Below are 11,806 nucleotides of genomic sequence, written 5' to 3' on the forward strand. Positions count from 1 at the left end.
CCACAGGGGCGGACTCATTCGTCCAGTTCAATTTGCATGTTTTCTAAGCCAACACAAGGCTTTGTTTTTTGGTACACTCTATAAAGCCTCGAACCCAGCGCTAAATCTCAGATTTTTAATTGAATAAGCTTCCTGGATGGGAAGCGAAAAGTCTTCAAACTTGGAAACAAAGTCCAGTGGATTGTTATTTAATTTTTTTGGAACAGTTTTAATACAGTTTGTTTGCAAGTTAGGTTATTTGACTCATATTTCTTGATTGATTGACCGACCGTTCTTGTACACATTACTTCCATTCTAGTATTAATAAAATATAAGATATGTACAGTAAAAAAAAGTTATGTAACTGAAATTGTAAATATTGGATTAAATCTGGTTTGAACACATTTTTTCTTGGGTGGTGTTAGCTTATAATTGAAAGGTCAGGAAATTTGTCACATCCTTTAAGGTGTGTAAACCACAATGGGCAATACCAAAATAACCAAGAGGTACAAGCACAGCCTTTGATTTGTTTATTCTTTTCTTTATAATTTGATATAATCTAAGGGTCTGTCTTTACATAAGTCTTCACATAATTTGAACTAAAAAAAAATTACAGTTCTCTAATATTGCATCTAAGACATTTTTCATGCAAAAATTAGCAATTCCTCTAAAATATATTGTGCCAGTCAGACAAGCAGAATGAAACAGTCCTTTAGTCATTCCTAGACTGATATGCATGCCCTTGCTTCAAGTGATGCTTTGTACAAACACTAAAAAGATGCTTAAAATAGCTGACCTTCACTGTTAGAAAAAAAAAAATCATTGGGATTATTGTATGGACACATGTCCAAGAGACTTTCTGAGAAATGCAAACGTGAGGGAAAAAAAACATCAACTTCTTTTTAATTCTGGCTTTATTCTTATCTGTATTGATTAATGGAGGGTTTTATAGTTTTTCTTCAGTCTCTTTGGTACATTTCTCACGCCACTATCTACATTAGTTCTATCTACATATACTACTGTATCAATGAAACTCAAAATTCAAAACAATGAGTACAAACTGCAAAATCTTTTTGGAGTATGTTGTTTTATCAAAAATAGATTGGTCAGTCTTTAGAAGAAAGTTTCCCTGTCAATGTGCTGACACTAGTGTTTATGATCAAGCTTTCTCATTGTAGTGCATAGAAGCTGGTTTACTTTAAACATTGATAAGGTGAGTTTTTTTCTGCTGTACCCCACTCCAAAACTCTTAAGCTCTCAAGCCAGTGAAGTATGACAACACTCACAACACTGAGGCTATGTTCAAGAAAGGTCAGAACAGAATCTTTCTGCTGAGGAAACTGAGGTTACTAACTTAGGAGTGCCCCCTGCACTCCAAAAGACCTATGACTCAGTTTTGGCATTAGCTATCTTCTATGAAGCTGCCTGTTGGAGCAGTGGCCTATCTGTAGCTGAGAGAAAGCAGCTGGATGAGCTGATCAGGAAGGCCAGCTCTGTGAATGGATGCCCTCTGGACTCTATTCTAATGTATTCTGTATGAGAGACCCCATTTTACTAAGGTTCAGACCCAAATGCAGAAGACCAAACAGGGAAAACAAGGGAAAAGGTTTAACAGGTTTTATTGAAGGGATAATTCAGAGAAAAGTGTTGCTCTGAAGACTGCTCAGCCAGAACTGGAAAGTGAGGGGAAGACACAGCGGTTAGTTCAGGCTCAGTGGGAAATTGGACTCTTGAACTTGGAGAAGAGGATTTGGTTGTCGACTCACATTTCCAGAGAAGTTGTTGAATCCTAGACTCCAGTCTGTATGCTGTAGTTCCTGTGTTTGTCTGATTCGGTGGAGGTCGGAATAGGGTTTACCCAGAATGCGGTTGTTTGTAGGTGAACGGAGAAACTGACGGCCACTCAGATTTCCTGCGGTACTTGAACGGGTCGTAGTGGAGATGAATCCCTTTCTCAGAGCGAAGCTCAAACGATCTCTTGGGGAAAGTGGATCCAAACCTCCTGTTTGAATCCCACCTCAGTTTGTAGTTCAATTGATCTTTCCAGGGAGAAAAGGTCTGAAAAATCCAGTTTGCAGGATGACTTCCTGCCGAGAGGCAAAGACAAAACAATGTTAGAACTCAGGTTGACAAAAACTCAGTTTGACTCGGCAAAACTCGGCTTGGCTAGAGTACCCAAAACTGGCAAACACTAGGGCGTTGAGGTAGTCGCAGTCAGCAGTTTAAGAACACTCTGTTAATGAAGTAACCATCAGCAGGTGTGTGAGGAGGCGGACCACAACCAGGCGCCTCCTGGTGGAGGAAGGGAGAAAAACACAGAAAACACAAACAGACAGACAGGAGTCCTGACAAAAACCCTCCTTCTTTGATTAAGCTCAGCTAGATTGGCTCAGGTTATCCTAAGCTATCTCTTTAATTATGTTGCTCTAGGTTTAGACTGCTGGAGGACATAGGGATCCCAATTCATCATTCTGTTTCATTCATCTCTACTAACCCATCCTGTAAACTTTATTTGTTTAACCTTTGACTTTATTCTCTCTCTGCTTTTTCTCATCATAGGAGCTTCATCTGCTCCAGTTTGGCTGCGACACCATCCCAGAGAGAAATATAAGCTGTGCTGCTGCCATCATCACCATTGTTTATAGATTTTGGAGCTTGGCCTGTTTTTCAGTGTAGTCCTGTTTCTCTTACTGTGACTAATTGTATGTGCTCTTTTTCATCCTATGACAATAGAGCTGGCTCAGAGCTCGTATGCCTGGCTCTGTGTTTCCTGGACAGGGCCTCCTGTGGAGCTGGTTGACAGTTACCTTTTGTATCTGCTTTGCTTTATGCTTTGCTTTCTGCTTCCATCTTCTTCTCTCCCCTTGAATCTCAGCTGGCCTTGGCAGATGGCTACTCACTCTGAGCCTGGTTCTGCTGGAGGTTCCTTCTTGTTAAAAGAGTGTTTTACTCTCCACTGCTGCTAGAAGCATGATTGGTGGGAGGGATTGCCTTTGAGTCAATGAATCAGTTGGTTTTCCTTAGATAGAAAACTTTGAACCAATCTGACAGCATGATCTGTGGAATTGTCTTTGTAAAGTGCCTTGAGGTGACATTAATTGACTGTAGTGAAAAATTTAAATACTACTATAAACGAAAATCCCAAATTATAACCCACTGCTCTGTCTTCAATGTTACACTTTCTGCAGACAGAAGGTTGTTGGGCATTTTTTTTACAGTGCTCTTTATTATCGTTGTCATTTTCCTTTTTATTTCACACATCATGGGGAAAGCAGCAGCAGAGACTCCTAGACTCCCAGACTTCCCTCTCCCCAAACACCTTCAGCTCTGCTCAGGGAAGCCCAAGGCGTTTCCATTCCTGACAAGAGAAATAGTCCCTCCACTGCGTCCTTGGTTATCCCCTGAGACTCCTCCCAATGGAACATGGCTGGAACACTAGGCATCCGGGGGGGCATCCATGGATGGATGGATTTCATTTTGGAACTACATCTAAGTAAAATCACATTGCAGGTTTTGTTTATTTCTAAATTATGGTGGTAAATAATTCCTTAGTCAATGACAAAAGTTCTACTCAAAGCTTTGCAGCATAACCTTTGCAGGCAATGGCAGAGGTCAAATGTTTACTGTGTGAAGAAATAAACTGCTAAGGACTTACTGGAAACCCTTGACCTCTGTCATTGCCAGCAAAAGTTATGCTAAAAAGTGACCGAATACTTATTTTCCACCCTAATTACGCCTGCCAAGAGATTACGTTTTCATAGCATGGTAAGGTAATGGAAGGATTTTGAGTACATTTTTTATCAGAGGTGTGCCTCATGCCAAAGAACAATTCATTAATATTTGATGATGATCCAGATCATGTTTTAGCTACAGCTCACATATGGGGCACGATTTGCTGTTTGGCAGATGTCTATGCTCTCTAATAAAATGAGATTACCTGTAATGAGATTACCTAAAAAAAAAAATTCTAATTTTGCGTCTCATAGTTGAGGTATACCTTGGATGAAAATGACAGACCTCTCTTATCTTTCTAAGTAGGGGAACTTGCACAAACAGTTGCTGACTAAATAACCTTTTGCCTTTTTGTAGTTATGGGCTTAGTTTTACTGTGTATAACTGTGCTCTCTTTCATACTTTTTACATGAAAACTGACTCAGAGGCCATCTGCTTAACTGTTTCTTCCCTAGACAGAGCCCCTGTACAAACAGTTTACATTTACCTTTTCCTTCCTGTGTTCCTCTTGTTTGTCTGTTTCTGTCTTCTTGAATGTCCAAAAGGCCATTTAAATTGAGCCTGGATCAGCTGGAGGTTTCCTCCGGTTAAGATGCAATTATTTTTTCTCTCTACTGTCACTGGATGTCTGGTCAGTGTTACAGATTGCTGTGGAGTCGACACAATGCTACTCAATATCTACTGTCACTCTTGCTCATCCAGGTGGAGAGAATCCTGCACTCATTGAGTCCATGCAACGGGTTCTATGCACGACTGCACTACATCCTCAAGTTAAGGCAGCTCCTCTGCTTCCTGTCTTTCTCTACTGGATGAACTGATTAATCCATGTATGCCTGACTTTAGTAATTGTAAAGAAATTGGCCTGACACAGCTGGATTAATCTGTTCATCCAGTGATGAACAGGAAAGAAAGGAGCTGCAATTAATTTCAGGAAGTAGCGAAGTTGTGCATAGAGCCCATTAGCTGGATTTCTTTAGACAGAAAACTTTTAACCAGTCTGTCTGTATGATCTTTATTGAATTGTCTCTGTAAAGTGCCTAGTGATTATTGATTATTGTCTCTTCATAACAGAGTAGCAAAATAACTATTTGACTAACTGCTTATTCTAACCTTGTAAATCCAGGAAACCAATATGATAACAATAGCATGGACTGTTTGTGATACTATTTGCATGTAAAACTATTTTAATACATCTGTGGTTAAATGGAGCACACTAACATATAAAGGAAATTACAAACAATGTTTTTTCACTGTCAGAAAATTCTCGGAAGCCAAGATTGGCTAAACAAAGGTTCCTAAACCACCATTATCTTCATGAAACAAATCTTTGTCTGTGACACAGCCTTGCCACAACCTTTTACAACCCGTTTTTTTTTTTTTGTGAGAAGCAGGGTGGAAGAATGCCACAGGCAGAGTTAGAACTGTCTTTCCATTCACAAAGCATCCTTACACTGTGTGTGCAGATTTTTTTCCTCCAGCTCTGGAATGTTTTTTTTTTTTCCTCTTATTTATCTGCCACTATCAACCATGATGTTACATATTATAGTCAAAAAGGTATAGTGGGTAAGAAGTATTCAACTATTCATCCTAGTTAAATAAACATAGGTCAATGGATTTCACTCAATAGGCACATTCATTCATAATATCTTCGCAAAGAGAGAACAGTTCATCATACAGCCATTATGGCACAGCATTCAGCCCTGTTCTGCCTGAGCAGCGTGTGTTCCCCCTTACTTACAACAATGGAAAGTAGTCAGAGTCAAAACAAATTAAAGGCAATTTGGTTAACATTAACATGTTATGAAGAAACCTTATATGCTATGTCTGGTCTACAAACACCATCAGGCAGAGAATTGTGAGGCCTTGAAGGTGAAACAGACTGAGTGAAAACTTTTATAGTGAGAAAATATGATAAAGTAATATATGAAATAAGAGAAATCTAAATTTTCCGACTACAAAGGCCAACAGTAATCATGATTAAGAGATAAGGGGAACAATGAGGATTTACCTGACTAATCTATATCATTTGATAAGCTAACATCATGCAATGCATATAGGCAGCAGAGAGGAACATTATCATAAATCAGCATAATAATAGCAATGCAGACCTAATATTGACTTCAACTCTAGGATTTATGTACTAGTAATTATTATTAATTCTTATTTATTAAGATACTAGTCCAGGAGCAAATACTCCTGTTACATTTTATTGAGATAAAATGGTATACCATGGATATTTGGTGTATCTATCTACTACATCTTTAACCCTGGTCATCAGGTCCAACTACCCTGCAGGTTTTAGATGTTCCTCTGCTCCAGCTAACCTGAATCAAATGAATGCATGCCCTTCTCAGCAGACAGCAAGCTCTACAGAGCCATGATTTTAACTTGTTTATTGAAGTAAGATATGTAGAGGCAGTGGATATGGTTGGACACCCCTCTTCTATGTATAGCACAAAACTGTGCATTGTTTTAGAGGCAGTCTTAAAGTCGTAGGGAAGTCATATTAAAATGTCAAATCTTTTTTGCTTAAACATGTATGTAAATGTACTCTTTTTCACAACAAATTGTCCCAAAATTTAGAAACTTTCTATTTAAAAAAAAAAAATCCTGTCTTAAAATCTGTTTTTTTTTTTTTTTTTTTTTGTTATCTTATGCACGCCAGTTAGTTATTCGCCAAATTGTACAGCCAAATTTGGCCAATCATATATCAACGGTCATTTATCAATAAATTTTTTTTCAGTCATGATTCATATATTGTGGGCAAATATACGCAACGGTAGAAATAAGAATCAATTTACCATTGAGTTCCATCCCAATGCTCACGGGGCTGTACAGTACGTCTGTGTCTTTGGCAGGCGTAGAGCTAACAGATCTGCCAGCATTGCGATGCAAGGGCTCAAACATATACGGCTGTAAGCCTTCTACACCAAACCAAGCTTCTGCCGCCCTGGCGTCCTCTTCCACAACATCTTTGTCTCTGCTTTCCGCCTCTAAATATAAAATGCATGATGGAGGAGATTCATCCACGACCTACAACACAAAACTCTCCTCCTCTTGCATGTTTCCGCTGTCCATAGTGTTCCTTGACAGTGTTGTTTCTAAGTCACCAATTTAGTGCTACTTGGTCCCAATTTAATTTCCCATTGATTAGCAAGATGCTTCCTAGACACCGGCCACAACCAAACTTGCTTTCGAACCTTCCTCCACAACAACACTGTCCGCTTTATAATCAACCAATAACATTCACTTTATTCACTTGTGTAAAGTCGGGGACCATTCGAGAGAATTCGGAAATGCACCCGTTGGAACAGCCGCTTCCCTACGACTTCAAGAAAGATATGAAATGGTCACATTTCACTCAGAACACATAAAAAAAGACTTTTTACAGGTTCTTATTGAACCGTTAAATGCGTCAAAAGGCATATCTTGCCACCCGTTAGTCTTACTTTATTTTGTTTAGAGCCCTCTACATACCGCCTGGTCTATCAGACTAGCCTGTCAAACATAGAGCACTTTGACAACCAGGTTTTGTGCTTATGTTTAAGATTTTACCCAGGTTAACAGTGAAAACTTCAAAAAATGTTTGCCCTATACTGCTCTAAATTGAATTGTTAGAAAAACTATATTTAGTATTTTTGTCATTTCAAAAAATGTAAAATGTGTGACTTAGTACAGTTTAATGAAATCACATTACAGGTTGGCTAATTTAATAATAATAATATTGAGTTATTACAATCCTGAGAGAATTATTTGCTTTGTGTAAAGCTCATATCTGCCAATGTCTTTTGGCAAGAACTATCATCAAACATTTACAACCTAGAAATAAGACTTTTATAGTATTTTTCTCTACTCTTATTGGGCAGAATAGTTCTATTGGGCATGTAGTTCTAATTATGCAACATTTTAGGTTTTTCAAAGTATAAGCAGGATTTTTAAGGTTATGTAACAACATGTAAAACAGATTCAAGCCTTAATTTCCCTGAGCATCAACTGTGTTGGACAAAAGCCAAAGCCCGACATGAATTCCTAGTCAGTTAGTGTACAGTAGACCGAATCCATCTCAGGATGTAAAATCTCTGCTAACAATATTCACTTTGACCACTAAGATAAGCTGTGATTAAAGCCTTTCCAGTTCTTCCTATAGATCTCTGATGAGTACCCTCTGAAATGTGTTGCTCTATTAATTGTGGTAAGCAGCCTAGAGCAGCACCACAGTACTACTTCACAGTCAATTTTAGTTTAATTTATTAATTTATTCTAAATACTGATTGTTTTAAACAGATGCATCAGGAAAGACACCTACCAAAATGTTGTATAGACAGACCATTCATCAAAATAATTTCCATAACTTCCATGACTCTAGGCTCAACTGAGATTTTTGTGTGTGTGTGTGTGTGTGTGGTTTTTATTGTTTTGTTTTTAATTTAGCAAACAGGAAATTACCCTGTGTGTTGTTTTTGTTCAGCAACATATTTTACAATCTCTCCAATGGGTGCCATTTTTGCCCATTATCTTTCTGAATCATGAGTACAGATCTTAAATAATATATTTTAGTCCTAAAAATCCTTGGAAGGTAAATGACTATTTCATGTTTAAGCACTAGTGAAGGATCGACATTACCATAGGTAGATGGAAACCAAAGATCCTCGAACATTGCTCTATAACACTTCTTCAATACAGATGTCAACAGTTTTGTGATCTATTCTATTTTTTGATATTTGACTGAAATATTTGTTGCCAAACAGGTTTGGTTTAAGCGATATACTTGAAACTACGAGTTGGCTGTAATAGGGATAGAAGAAAAATAATTATCAGCAACCATTCAATTATCAATATGCATTACTGCCTAAATGGGATAAGAAGGAAAAAAATAAATGATTATTTTTTTTAGGTATTAAACATTTCTTGAGAATTCTGGGCCAGGGAAATAGATAATATAAGTCACATATATAGAGTCTGTTTGATTAAACATACATTTGACAAAGAACCCGGTACAGCAGAATGACAGCAGCTGCTCTGTGGGTTTGCACTGCATTAAGCTCATCCTCAGGGAGAAGCGTGTTGTTGGAATTTCAAGCAGGCTGATGCACATAAAGCAGTAACCACTGCTGCTCGACATGGCAGACTTTTCAGGTCACTTATATATTCAGGGTTGATTCTTTTTGTGCTGAATAAAAAGCAGTATGTCATTCTCTCATTCCATAATCATGTCTAACTCTAAAAATGAGGTGGGTACTTTAAAAATGACAGAGAAACAAACATTGGTTTCATTATGTCACCGTAATTAGACAGATTTTGTAAAGTCAGAGGTTATTCAACAACAAAAAAATATTTTTTACTTACTACTATGTCATATTTTCTAGAAAATGCAACTTGAGTAGAGGATAACTACAAATGATTAAATAAAATAGAACTTATACTACCAAACACTGCTAACATATAAGAAAAATACTCATTTTTTAGTATAAAATTGACTATATTGGTCATCCTTAACCACCTTTATATGTACACTGCTTTTTAAATTTAGACAATCCCCATCACTGATTATTTATTGTAACAATTAACAATACAAGATTTGTTGGGATGTTATATTAGGTATAATACTTTTGCGGACATGAACGATTACTAAAAGATACATTTTGTCTGTAAGCTAAACACAGAATTATAATGTGCTGCCTAAAATTACTGCTCAATGAATGGAAAAGCAGGCAAAGAGTGGCAAGGTATATACTTCCTGGGGAGGGCGTATAATCACTGTTCTAGATTAAAACTATGACGGTCACTTATTTTTCAGGACTTGGAGAGGCTGCTGTTCAGGGATCAGAATTAAAGAAGATTACTCAGAAATGCAAGCTTGGAGCAAAGTACCAGTTTGGGTATGATTCTGCTGAAGCCATAGCTTCATATTTCAACTGAAAAAAAAGTTGTTTTGCATTATAAAGCACCTTAAAGGTCAATTTAAGGTACATGCATCCATGTCAGCAATTCAGCTGAAATGGATATATTATAATTTCAAAATAAAATATTTTCAATGGCCTTTTCAAATGTTAGAGTTTATATTGTTATTTAACAGATTTTTTTGGACTTGATGAAAAATGTTGTGTAATTAGTAGTGTGATCCTGGGATCCTGCCATTAACTCTATTAAAGAATGCTCTGCATTATGCAGATGGGCAGTCAGCACTCCTTAAAATTACCACAGTCTATCCAATTACAAATATTCTGTTATTCTACATCCTTCAATTACAATTGTAACCACCCGTCTAGGGTGGATTTCAAGCAGCCAACACACACAAAGTTGAACATTTTATGAAGTAATTTTTTTTAAAAGTGTTTTTGACTGAAAGATTACAACAAGTGAAGAGTATGACATCAGAGAGAGCTAATGCCAAAAACAACAAACAAAAGTAGACTATCTGAATATTAATCAACTTACTAATTGAAAGTAAAATTGGATGACAAAACACTTACTTCCCCAACTAATAAATACATGAGAAAACTAAGTAAACAGAAACGGCACACTCCTGCAAGCTCCAGAACTTGTACATGTTGTACCTCCGGGAGGCCACCAATTGGACGTCTTCGTCATCGCCGTCTAGGAGCCAATCGTCAACAGGCACCTGCACACTGATATTTACATTAATTGACGCCAGTCGTAACACAATATATAATCATCCTAGAATCTTTGCACCTCAAATGTGACATATATACTTGAAGGACACCCAAGAAGCTTATGTTTTATAGGATGCCCTCCTCATTCTTTGTCAAAATCCACCTAAAAGTGGACATAAACAAGGCTGTTTTAGCACTACCATTATTCTTTTATATATGAGATCTAGAAAACTAGGTACCTTAATTGTTTCGTAAAATTTTGTCCATTACAGATTTGTAACAAAAAAGAACACCAGAACAGTTTAGGAAATCTTTTTTTGTAGGTCAAAATGGTCAAACCATGAATCCTCGTAGTGTACTAGTATAAGAGAAAGATTAAATGGCTCAACATTGAAGCTCCTTTCTTACTATGCATTAAACGCTGTCTATGGGGTAAAAAAAAAAAAAACTCACCTTAAAGATAAAAAGAATGTGGGAGGAGTTTGGAGAGGCCATGGAGAAAGACTTCCGCACGGCTCCGAAGCGATTCTGGTCCGCCATCCGGCGTCTCAGGAGGGGGAAGCGGTGCAGCTTCAACACTGTTTATAGTGGGGATGGTGTGCTGCTGACCTCGACTCGTGACGTTGTGGGTCGGTGGGCGGAATACTTCGAAGACCTCCTCAATCCCACCAACATGTCTTCCATTGAGGAAGCTGGGCCTGGGGACTCTGGACTGGGCTCTCCAATCTCTGTGGGCGAGGTCGCCGAGGTGGTTAAAAAGCTCCTCAGTGGCAGGGCCCCGGGGGTGGATGAGATCCGCCCGGAGTTCCTCAAGGTCCTGGATGTTGTGGGGTTGTGTTGACTGACATGACTCTTCAACATTGCATGGACATTGGGAGCAGTCCCCCTGGATTGGCAGACTGGGGTGGTGGTCCCCCTATTCAAAAAGGGGGACCGGAGGGTGTGCTCCAATTACAGGGGAGTCACACTCTTAAGCCTCCCCGGCAAGGTCTATTCGGGGGTGCTGGAGAGGAGGGTCCGGCGGATAGTCGAACCTCGGATTCAGGAAGAGCAGTGTGGTTTCCGTCCTGGTCGTGGAACGCTGGACCAGCTCTACACCCTCAGCAGGGTCCTGGAGGGTGCATGGGAGTTCACCCAACCAGTCTACATGTGCTTTGTGGACTTGGAGAAGGCGTTCGACCGTGTCCCTCGGGGGGCCCTGTGGGGGGTTCTCCGGGAGTACGAGGTGCCGGGCCCTTTGATACGGGCTGTCAGGTCCCTGTATGACCGGTGTCAGAGTATGGTCCGCATTGCCATCAGTAAGTCGGGCTCGTTTCCAGTGAGAGTTGGACTCCGCCAGGGCTGCCCTTTGTCACCGATTCTGTTCATTACCTTCATGGACAGAATTTCTAGGCGCAGCCAAGGTGTTGAGGGGATCCGTTTTGGTGGCCTTAGGATTGCATCTCTGCTTTTTGCAGATGATGTGGTCCTATTGGCTTCAT

This window comes from Cyprinodon tularosa, unplaced genomic scaffold, assembly GCF_016077235.1.
Source record: "Cyprinodon tularosa strain WSP-4 unplaced genomic scaffold, ASM1607723v1 ctg543, whole genome shotgun sequence".
Lineage (NCBI taxonomy): Eukaryota > Metazoa > Chordata > Actinopteri > Cyprinodontiformes > Cyprinodontidae > Cyprinodon > Cyprinodon tularosa.